Here is a 12,161-nt window from a genome sequence, read left to right as displayed (position 1 = left end):
AGCTCTGTAGTCCACCAGCTGCCCCAGGGTTGAAATCACAGCAGTTGGAAATCCGGCTGGGCGAAGAAAACGGTGAAAGGAGAAGCAGGTGGAAGAGCTGAATTAGGCATCCACTCCATCACAGCCTCAGGGCTGGTGGATTACAGCCTAAAAGGCATCTTTCCTTCCATTAGGGTCCTTTCAAAGAGTTTAGAAACCAATCCTGAAGAAAGAAGCTGTTGGTGGGGAAATAGCTCACTAGGATATGTCACAGTAGTTCTGGGAAGCCTGTGTTTCTTCTTGTGAAGGCTCATCCCTCCCTTCTCGTTATAACTCACCAAGAGAGAAAGAAGCAGGTCTCAACTTTGGCCCTGTTTCGGTACACAGTATCAGATATGAGAACTCCTAACTCCAAAGGGAAATGAGCTCAGAGTCAGTAAACTGAATCTGTAGAGAATACGATCACTGTCAAAGGAAGACAACACATAGCAGAGGAAGCAGAACTTTGAGACAGATCAAGAATACATAATAAAACAAATAAATACATTTTAAAAATACAGAATAAGTATAATACATAATCTCAAAAAGTTAAGAGAAGATATTTATTATACAAAGCAAAAAAGCCTATGTACTTTCCTTAAATTATGTGCAAAACACACATAGGTTTGTTTTTTTTTACATTCGTGTACGAATGTGATTACGTATAAGCCAGTTTTTCTATGGAAGAGGGGGCAGACTTTGCGTTACCTTTCTTTTTCTTTATTTCCTCTTTCTCCCAAAATATATTTATATAAAATCACACACCCATGTCCATACCCCCCAATACACACACACACATTCACTTAAACATACATACATACAGTCCGACTGGGGAGAGAAGTTTAGACATCATTTTAAAAAAATAACATCACATTATTCAGAAATCTTTGCATATTTCTTTCTTCAATCTGTACTATATAGTAGATATACCACCAAGACAACTAATATTGCCCTAATTTAAACCTTAAGCTGTCTGGAATTTATTTTTGGATAGGATATAAAATGTACATCCATTTTTATTTCCTTCATGGTGAATTTTAAACTGTGTAATGTCTTATATTATTGTTATGAAAATAATCTATTTTGCTTCTCTGTTGTATTCCACTATCTGGTATCTATAAGGGAAGTTTCACTTTACCATTCATAATTTTCATATGATTCTATTGGAATTTTGTGTGCATTTTTAAAATTTCAGGTTGCTTTTCCAAATCCAACAAATGGAATTATATTAAATTTTTAAATTTATTTTGGTACAATTATTTTTTTTTTACATTTTAACCAAATGGAATGACAAATATTGTCTCTCCATTGACTAAGATCATATTTGAAGGTATTCAAAATATGGTAGCTTTCTTCATATAGGACTAATACCTTTTTAAAAAGCTAATCCTATGTAATATACACACACATTTTTTGCCTTGATTTTCAGTGGCACTTTTTCTCTCCTTTATAAATCTAGGTGTGTATTGTTGTAACAGAGAATAAGTACTGGATCCACGTGCAGACACAGAATCCCATTATTAAATATAGTGTTTTTAAAGCATTATATTGTGGCCTTTAAGGTATAAAATCATATCAGCAGAAGATAGTTTTATCTGTTCTTTTCCGTTATTTCTTTTAGTTATTTCTTTTCTTGTACCGTTTCCAAAAAGTACGAGTAACAGTGATGATAAAGGGCGTTATTGCTTTAATTCAATTACTTCGGTGCTTCTCTATTTAAAATAATGTTTGCTGTTCAATTTTGTTAAATAGTCTATTACGTTTAAATAGGTTAGCATCTGTTCTTATTTTTTTAAGAGCTCTTATTAGAATTGACATTTGAATTTTATTTAATGTCTTTTTATCCCCAACTGATATAATCACATGTTACACTGGCTTCGTATATTGAATTGGGAAAATTTCCTTCTTCTCAAACATCTTCAATAATTTAGAGAACTGAAATATGTTCTGGAAAGGGCAGATCAAATTCAGCTGTAAACATGTTAGTTACCGTTTTTTAACTTTAATCACCTTACCCATATTTTCTGTGACAATTGAAATATCATGCCTTCCTGTTTCTTTTAAAGGAAACTTGATAATTTATACTTAGATAAAAAAAAATTTCATCTTTTTAGATTTTCTATTAGTTTGGGTTAGTTTTGAGTAGTTTTTCCTTTTAATTCTTGGATTTTCTTTTATTTGGACTTACCACTGCTTTCTCTTTTCTAATTTTATCTGTTTTTCTTCATTTTTTTAATCTTTAGACTTATGTGGGCTTTCCTTATTTTAATAAATAATAGTAATAGATTATTTTTTAAAAAGATTTTATTTATTTATCTGACAAACAGAGAGACAGAGAGAGAGAGCGAGCAAACAAGCAGGGGTTGGGGCAGAGGGAGAGGAAGAAGCAGGCTCTCTCAGCTGAGCAGGGAGCCCTACACGGGGCTGGATCCCAGGACCCTGGGTTCATGACCTGAGCCGAAGGCAGACACTCAACCAACTATGAGCCACCCAGGTGCCCCTAGATAATTAAATTTAAAACATATTTTTGCATTTATGTTTTCTTCTTGCTAATTTTTAATTACCTATTTCAAACTATAGGAGCTTCAGCAAAATACTCAACAGCTGAGCCCTTGTCTATATTTAAGTGGAAATAATAACGTTGAAACAAATGAAGAAACTAGAGAGTACCTCTTGATGTAAGATGCAAAATTAGAATTCAATATTAGTTATTCTTCTCTGCCACTCTTCTCGCAAATAAAAGGGGAGGAATCCAAATCGGGAATATGTTGTGCCACCAAAATTATCTGTGTGTTTGAATCGAGTAAGAAGGACGAATCACAGCAGATTCACAAACCAGTTTGTAATATCTATAGCTCTTTCCTGTTGTTCATTTACCCAGTACTCTTGTTTTATCACTTAAATTCTGAAATTGATCAGAGAATCTCAATTTCTTTAAGGCGCTCTACCTGATTATAAGCATTATTTTTTGTACTTTTATTTTCTAGCAACTCCTTCATACACTGTATCTTCTGTATTCCAATACTATACAATTTTACCTTGTTTATAGATTTCATTATGGAATATATTTTATTGGCCTTACTCACATCTCATATTTTTCCATTGCTATCTTAAATCATAAATACCCCGGAAGCAGTATCCATGCCTGTAGCACTACTTTGGGGCAATTCCTGTAAATAACACAAATGCTAAGTGTGAACAGATACAATGTTTATTTAAAGATTTATTTATTTGAGAGAGAGAAGGGGAGAGAAAGAGCATGAAGGAGTGGGGGAAGGGGCAGAGGGAGAGAATCTTCAAGCAGACCACTGCTGAGCACAGAGCCCCACAAAGGACTGGATCTTAAGACCCATGAGATCATGACCTCAGCCAAAACCAGGAGTCGGGTGCTTAACCAACTGAGCCCCCCAGGCACCCCAGATACAATGTTCTTTGAAGAAGTAGGTGAAAGCTTCAGTTCTACATTTCCCTGTAGTAAGAAGTATAACTACTATTGCTTTCCTGACTGGGAAGCATTTATAGTAATTTATATGAGATATTTTGAGGGGGAAAGATGCTATATGTTTTTTTCCCTTCTCAAAACTCTTTATTCCCTCTTCATGGAATGAATGCTCTTCATTCTGTGTGTAGATCCAAGTGTTTGATTGACATCGTTTTCCTTCTCACCAAAGAACTTCTTTCAATATCCCTTGTAGGGCACGTCTGGTGGCAATAACTTGACACAGTTTTCGTTTGAGAAAGTTTTTATTTCTCTCACTTTCAAAGGGTAATTTTGCTGGATATAGAATGTTATATTAAATTTTTAAAATTCAAATACTTAAAATATATACCATTCTCTCCTCATCTGTGTAGTTTCTAATGAGAAATTCATTGTAATTCTTATCCTTGTTCCTGCTATAAGTAAAATTCAACCCAGACATACCTCTTCTTCTTCTTTCAAGAGTTTCTCTTGTCTGGTTTTCTGCACTTTGAATATAGATAGGCTTGGGTGTATTTTTGTTGGTATCATTCTGCTTGGTGTTCCCTAAGCTTCCTAGATGTGGGGTTTGGTGTCTATCATTAAATTTGGGGAAGTTCTCAGCTGTTGTTAGTTCAATACATCTTTCCCATTCTTTCTTTTACTATGGTATTCCAATCACACATGTGAATACCTTTGAAATTTTCCCGTACTTTGTGGATGTTGTGTTCTGGCTTTCTCTTCATTCTCTTCTTCTTTGCATTTCACTTGGGAAGTTTCTGTTAACCTATCTTTAAGCTCACAGATTCCAGCTTTATCCCTTATATACATGGGGTAAAATGTGTGCATACAGATGTGTATGTGCTTGTGCCTGTGTGTGTGTGTGTGCTTAATATAATGTGGTATCTACTTAGGCCATGAGTAGTAATCAAAATTAGCATGAGCGTATTTTTTTTTTCTGCTTAATATAAAGTAAGAATTGCTCCTGACCTCCCAAGATAGAGGCAAGAACAGGTTTGGGACTCCGATATGAGAAGTTACTGGACATCCCTGGCATAAGCTAGAAGTAAGAGCAGTTAGGAGCCAGAACCTACAGTGAAGGCAGCAAGGAGGAAGTGAAGGAAAAATAAAGAAGGGGAAACTCAACAGCACCCAAACAAGGGAACTAAAGCAAAGAAAAATTCATATTATGCCCAACATTGAATGCCCAGTGTATGTGTACATAAGCAAAAAAAATAATGACTTTTAAAGAAAATATTTGTGCTGCAATAAAGATAGTCTAACAAGATTAGACTTCATAGAACTTTGCAGCAAAGCAAAATTTCTGGAGTGTTTAATATGTCTCAGAACTGTGAATATTAATATTGATCAAAATGGCCTTAACATTCTTCTCAGCTTGCCTGAACTTTAGACAGGCTTCTCCCAGTCTATAGGCCTCTAACCTGCCTTTTTTTTTTAGAGCATTTACTTTAGAAAACTTGCAATTGTAAATTCTTTCTCCATTCCTTTGAGGTGTGACTCTTCTCCCAGCCTCTTAACAGTTTTATGACCCAGAAAGATTATTTTTTAAGGACCCTGCAGCCATCCATTTGAAATGTAATCATCAAGGAAGACAGCACTCCTAACTCCCAGTCTCTGTGGGAGTGTAGGAACCTAACCCCTATAAGCACCAATGCCAATCGGGGGTGGGGGGGATGGGGATAGACCTAGTCACATGACCAACCTCCTCCTTAACATCCTGTTCTGTTTTTCCACCAGCTCACCTAAGTAAAACACCTCTCAGCTTTCCTATGATGGAGTTGAGTTCAATCTCTCTTCTCTATTGCAATAGTCTTGGCCCCTGTTATTGCAATAGTCTTGAATAAAGTTTTATTTGTATGTTTAACTCATCTGGTGTGAATTTTTTCTTTAACATTTGAACTAAGCCATATAGAGCACCATCTCTGAAGAGCAAAATTTGATAGAAAAAAAAATGAAGACTGATAATTACAAAATAATGGAATAAATGTAATTGTGGTGATATATGTAGTATACTGTGGAAACACAGAAGGGCAACACCAGTAATTGGCGTGAACAAAGCATCAAAGGTCTATGGAGGTGAAATTCAAGTCAAGTGCTAAAGGGCGAGTATTAGAAACAGAAAGTTGTGGCCATTCCGGCAGAGGAGCTAGTATAAGCAAAGATGTGTGGATGTTATGTGTGGTCAACAAATTAGGAGTTCAGACTTATTTGAGACGAATGTAACTAGACTAAAACTGATGTTAAAAAGTTTACAAAGACATATTGTAGAGATGATGTGGAGAATAAATTTGAGGAGGAAACCTTAGAAACAAGGAGACTAGTAACAAATTTCTAAGGAATAATTTAAGTCTGAATTAGAGAAAGGGCAGTTTGGATGGAAATTTGTGGCTTAGTTCTGGGGCACCTGGGTGGCTCAGTCGTTAAGCGTCTGCCTTTGGCTCAGGGCATGATCCTGGAGTTCTGGGATCAAGCCCCACGTCAGGCTCTTCCGCTGGGGGCCTGCTTCTTCCTCTCCCACTCCCCCTGCTTGTGTTTCCTCTCTCGCTGGCTGTCTCTCTCTCTGTCAAATGAATAAATAAAATCTTTAAAAAAAAATTTGTGGCTTAGTTCTGATAACACATGAGAAGCAAAATCAGTGTATTGTGTTAACCTAATAAATTTGATCAGAAAGAAGACAGAAGACAGAGACAAGGATATTTCGCTCTTGTTTCAGGCTCTTCTACTATATGACTGGTAAATGCTCATGTTCAAAGAGCTCTGCGTAGCCGTCCTTCTTTTCTGTGTGCTCTCCCACCATTTCAATGGTCTTAAATATCTATAGGTTTTAAAAAGCATGGAGGCTGAAATAAATTTGGGAAAACAGTGGAGTCACTGAGAACAATTTTTAAATCAATGCCTAGGTTAGGAATAATAAGTACTACAATTATCATAATAGAGCTTAATTAAAAGAGCACATAAATAGTAAAGTATAATTAAATGAGCACATAAATCTATATGCTGTTTTTAGAGTAAGTATCAAAAGCATTGGGTGTTGGAGAAAAGACTGAAAAGAATGACATTTATTAAGCATCTGTAATTTGCCAGGCAAATCCTGAGCTCATACTATCATAATCAAAATCAGGGTAGCTATTTTACCACTGATATCAAAAGCTTGGTACTTGAGGCCCAATGAGTCACATACTTGAATTTGAATCTCCCGTAGTCTACATACTAACTGTGAAACTTTGGGTAAGCCACTTAATCTCTTTCATGCCAAAGGCATTTTCCTCCACTCTATATTATATCATTTCCTTTTCTATATCTCCAGAGCTTCCTTTTCTGTTAATATGAGCTCTGGGCATAAAAAAAGAAGACGTGCTCTTAGAAAATTTGACCTGGCAGCTTAAGTAATTTGCCCAAGGTTATTTAGTGAATCAGTGGTAGATATAAGGGTAAGAAGCTATAATTCCTACTCCAATTTCCTGCCTGAACCATTAGATAGCTCCATCTGTTTTGATTCCATCATTAATATGAAGTCATATTTCTGTCTCTTAATAGAAATGAACTGATCTTCTGGCTAAAAGTAGAGTATGAAAAAGAACTCCCATAGCTTTAAATGCATTATTATTCCTCACAAGTACAACTTTGAAGGTGGTCCTGTTATATATTTAAATAATCTTAAAAAGCCTTTTTAATACCTGCCTTTAATTATACCTGTAATAAAAAGAAAAAAAGTTCTCATTAACATGAGTATCAAATGAACCTTTTTATACTAAACATTAGGCTAAGCATTTGATATTTTGATAATATGTCATGGCAACATTTTGAAATGATGAAGCATCATTAATGCCTGCTTAAGATAAAAGTAACACTACATTAATTTGATCCGATTAATGTTAGCACAATGCACAATGGTACATTGATAATGACTGGCCACCTTTCTTAAGTGTTAACTGGTATATTATTACATAGTAAATGAATTGGATAGCCCTGTAATGCCACTATTCATTATTAATTTAGTTAATTAAACGTGTGTCATACAAACCATTAATAACTTGATAATTCACCTTTCTTGGATGTTATCAACTAGTTATAATAAAACAATCCAAAAGAAATTAAATTTACACAGTTAAGTGTTTTATGTCTATGATACCTATTTTCCATGGCCGGGCAAAAACAATTTTCCTATTTTGTCTAGAGTGTTGTGTTAGGATTTTTCTCAGATATTTATAAATCTAAAAATATTATATGAGTATTATTGACATTTGATGCTTCAATCTTATTTATATAAGATTAGTGTCAGAATTTTTTGATAATCCTGACCAATCTTATCTTTCAATTTTGCGTGATGTGTTAGGTCATAAAAAACTGTCTGAGCTCTATTTCCCAAATTGCTTATACACACTAATAATATATGCCTAATAGCTCCAAATCATTATTTTATTTTCAATTGCCTGTAAATGCAATATAAGTATTAGTGATATATGAATAAAAGCTTTCAAAAGGCAACCCAAATATAAGGATTTTCGTTACTTCCAACAACAAACCAGTAGAATCTCCTCCAATTTTTAATTCAACTTATTTCAGTTCAACAACTATTTATTAAGTTGCGTGTCATGTTCTAGGCACTATACTAGAGTTTGGGTGTTAATCGATTGGTACAACAGATAAAGATCTCATTCTCATCAAACTTAAAAACTTGGGGGGATAATAGCCTATAAACAAAAAAGATTATGAACTCAAATGTCCTTTCACTGAGAGAATGAACAAATAACTTGTCATATGTCATACGAGGAAATTCATTCAACAATGAAAATTAAAACATCACAGCTGGATGAAACAACATGCATGGGTTTCACAAAATACCATGGAGTGAAAGAAGACACAGACATGCTGTACACACACACACACACACACACACACACACACACACACTACTGTATATAAGAGTCAAACTCTGCAAAATTTAAATAATGTATGAGAAATCAGGGTAGTAATAACATTTGCAGAGAATGGGGAGAAGAGCAGTTAAAGGGGGCAAGAGGGTGTTTCTGGGCTGCTAGCAATGCTTTGTTTTTTTACCTCAGTGGCAATTACACAATTTTTGGTTTGTGATAATTCTTTGTGTTATATGTGTATGCTTCTGCACTTTTTTCTTTTACAGTGATGTGCTTCCATAAAATTAATAACTGATTAAGGAGATTACATATTTTGTTTGATGACCATAATAGCTACATAAAAAGAAAAAAATAGAGAAAGGAATGGGACTCAACAATGCCTGTGGTGGGTGAAGAGATGAGAGGAGAAATAGGTTGTGATAGTAAATGGGCTGAATAAGGTGGGCCGAAGTAAGGAGATGAAATTTGAATGAAAACTGGAAAGAAGTTAGAGGACTCACCACATAGACATTGGAACACAGAGCAGAGACACACAAGAGGGAATACCTAGAGTAAAGACCCTCAGATAAGACTGTGCCTGGCAATTTCAGGGGAGGGCAAAAACAAAGCAAAACAAAACAAAAAAAAAACTAGTGTGGCTGGAAGGAAATGAAGGGAGGGGAGCAGTTTTCAGAAAAGATGATGGAGACCCAACTAGGGCCAGATCACATAGGGTCTTATAGGTCAATGTCAGGACTTTGATTTGTACTCAGGGTGAAATAAAAAGCCATTATAGACTTTATTTTTTTATAATAATTTTTTTATTATATTATGTTAGTCACCATACAGTACATCCCTGATTTTTGATGTAAAGTTCGATGCCCTTCAACAGATGACTGGATTAAGAAGTTGTGGTCCATACATACAATGGAATACTACTCAGCTATCAAAAAGAATGATTTCTCGCCATTATAGACTTTAAGTGTGTATTCTGACTTATGCTTTCAATGACTCCCTCTGTGTTTAGAATAGAATGCAGTGGAACTATGGTAGAAGCAAGGAGACATTTTCAGACACGATTTCAGCAAGCAAGAGAAGACGTGGAGAAGACTTGGATCAGTTTGGTAGCAGTGAGGCAGTGAAAAGTAGTTGGAAATGGTATGTATTTTGAAGGTGGAGTCAATAGAATTTCCTAGAAGATTATATGTAAGTATAAGAGAAAGAAAGTGCTCAAAGATAGAAATATAGTTAGGAAATTGAGCCAATGAAGGAATTGAAGAGTTGTCAGCTAAGACAGGGAAGGCTGTTGATGGAACATTTTGGTTGCAGGAAGAGCAAGAATTCAGATTGGGATATGTTGAATTAAATTTGAGATGTGTAATTAGACTTTCAAATGGAAATATCTAGTAGGGACTTGGATATATATGAGTTTGGTGAAGAGGTAGGTCTGAGCTGGAGATTTAGACGTTGAAAGTATGCATGTGGTATCAAACGCCAACTATGTAAAAAACCACAAACATATCTAAAAAGACAAACAACAGACCATTTATGTTAGAATTCACTACACTATAAGTATTTATGGATGTGTTCATGTTATAATTACATCCTTCTCATGTTCTTGGAAGCTGAATATCTATTAGATTAAATCCGAGAAGGATGTATTGTTATGTAGCATTAGAATGTGCAAGGCATGTTATAGCCAGAGTTCAGAGCTCATTATTCTATCTCCTCCTGGGAACAGGTTACATATCGCACACTTTTATTCTAATATATTTCTACCATCCTTAATATAGAGCCAACAGCAATGGCATATTAAATTCCCCATGACCCTAAGGTAAATGTTTCTATAGGTGAGAAAAAAAAAATCACAGATTTTCTTTGCTAAACATTCTATCAAACAGGGTCATCAAAATATCCACTCAAAAGATTATTCCCATTGTGAATGAGCAAAGCGTTCAAATTGCTGTAATGCCCTTTCCTTCATATGCAAAATGAGCATTACTGACCCTCTGCTTACTTTTTTTTTACACTAATAAGTAGATTTCAAGCACCTGCCAACAATTATTTATCACAGGAGGGTCTACTCATGAGGACGTGACTTTTTGCTATAAATGTATGTTTTCTGCCAAAGTGCAATCACAGTTTGTCTGCAAATATGCCTCTTTAGATTGGTAGGTCTAGTACTCATGTGTGCAGATAACTGTGTCTGTCTGAGCTTACCACCTGAACGTGTTTAAAATGAAGGTTCAAGTCTGCATGCAATGTCAATCATGAACATGCAATGGTTTTTTTTCTCAAAATATTATGTTCCATATTTTTTCAATATAATACGAAATTGGTATATATTTTATAGGTCTATAGTTTATAAAAACCAGTACTTAATAGCTGGGAGAAAATGCTGGTGAATATATGAAATTTGTTTTACATAGTGAAATCTGAGTGAAGCTCTGGAGCCTAAATTGAAGCAGCAACTTGACCATATTCTTTAGGGTACTTATTAAATGACTGTTAAGTGATTTGGGGGGTCCACTCGAGATCCACTGAAGCAGAATTTTTAATGACGGAGTTGAGGATCTGCATTTTTACTAGTTCACCAAGTGATCATTAAACATGATAGAATTTGAGAATGACCCTTCTAGAAATATCTATGATAATGTGTTCACATGCAGTGTAATTAATTTAATGGTACTCATGAAAATTAAACTCAAAATTAATTAGTCAACTTTCTGTTTGTTCTAGTGCCATACTTGATGAGGCTTACTGCTTCTTCATTAATGAATAGGTTAGACAAATTCTTACTCTCTGCATATTATGGTTGTAGCAATGTTTTAGCCACAATGTTATAAAAACGAACAAAAAAGATGAATTTCCTGCCTCCGTGGAAGTTGCATTTTAATGGTTGAGTTGAGTGTGCATGGTACATACATACAAATATGACTAGATTTGGGTAGACAGTGATAAGAGTTACAAAGAAACATCAAAACATAGGGAGGAGAACCCTTCACTGGAAACATTTACTATCAAGAAAATTTAAGACCAAAAAAAAAAAAAAAATACGTGCACCAGCGTGATCACACCAATCCTACACTGATCCTCAAATATTACTTCATTCTCAAGAAAAAGAAGATACACCTATGAGAATATGGAAGAATGGGTAAGTCTACAGAAAGTCGGAAAAACAGCAAAAACAAAAGATATATGACTGTAAATATTGCATCAAGAACTAGATAATATAGGTTCTTGTCCCAGCACCCTATCTTACATGCTCTGAGATTCAGGGTTGCTCAGCAAACGTCTTGAGGCTCAGTTTCTTCATCTGAAAAATGGATTCAATACTTCCTATTTTCTGTGGATATACCATGTAATTTATTCTCAAGCCAAAAAACACAGTCAAATAGAAGACATTGTTTTTCTATAACTTAAATCCTGATTCATCATTCAATTGTTGGCTGTTAAATAGAAACTTATATTAAACAATGAATAGTTTTATACCTGAGCTAATGTGAGCTTGCTCCTTGGTGGGTTCCAGATAGAGACCACATCAGGTGAAGTTGTCACACTAAGGGTACTTTATTTGTAGCAAATAAATTGATCATGGAGAATAACTTCCAAAGCCCTGACTCCCTGAGTGGGGGTGAGTGAGTTTCTTTTGTTTAGGGTTAGGATGAATGTTCACAAAGGGGAGTTTTGCCATCCCTTGTAAAGGAGGGCAGAAGGTTGAGCAGGCGGAGTTAGAAAACATGCTTATACATGCATCCTGTGTTATGTTCATGAAGCTTGCGCTCCTCCTTCAGTGGGGACTTTAATAT

Source organism: Ursus americanus, chromosome 13 (assembly GCF_024610735.1).
Source record: "Ursus americanus isolate L20-20 chromosome 13, mUrsAme1.1.p, whole genome shotgun sequence".
In the NCBI taxonomy this organism is placed as follows: Eukaryota; Metazoa; Chordata; class Mammalia; order Carnivora; family Ursidae; genus Ursus; species Ursus americanus.
The sequence above is the reverse complement of the archived record's forward strand: the minus strand, read 5'-3'. Positions refer to the sequence as shown.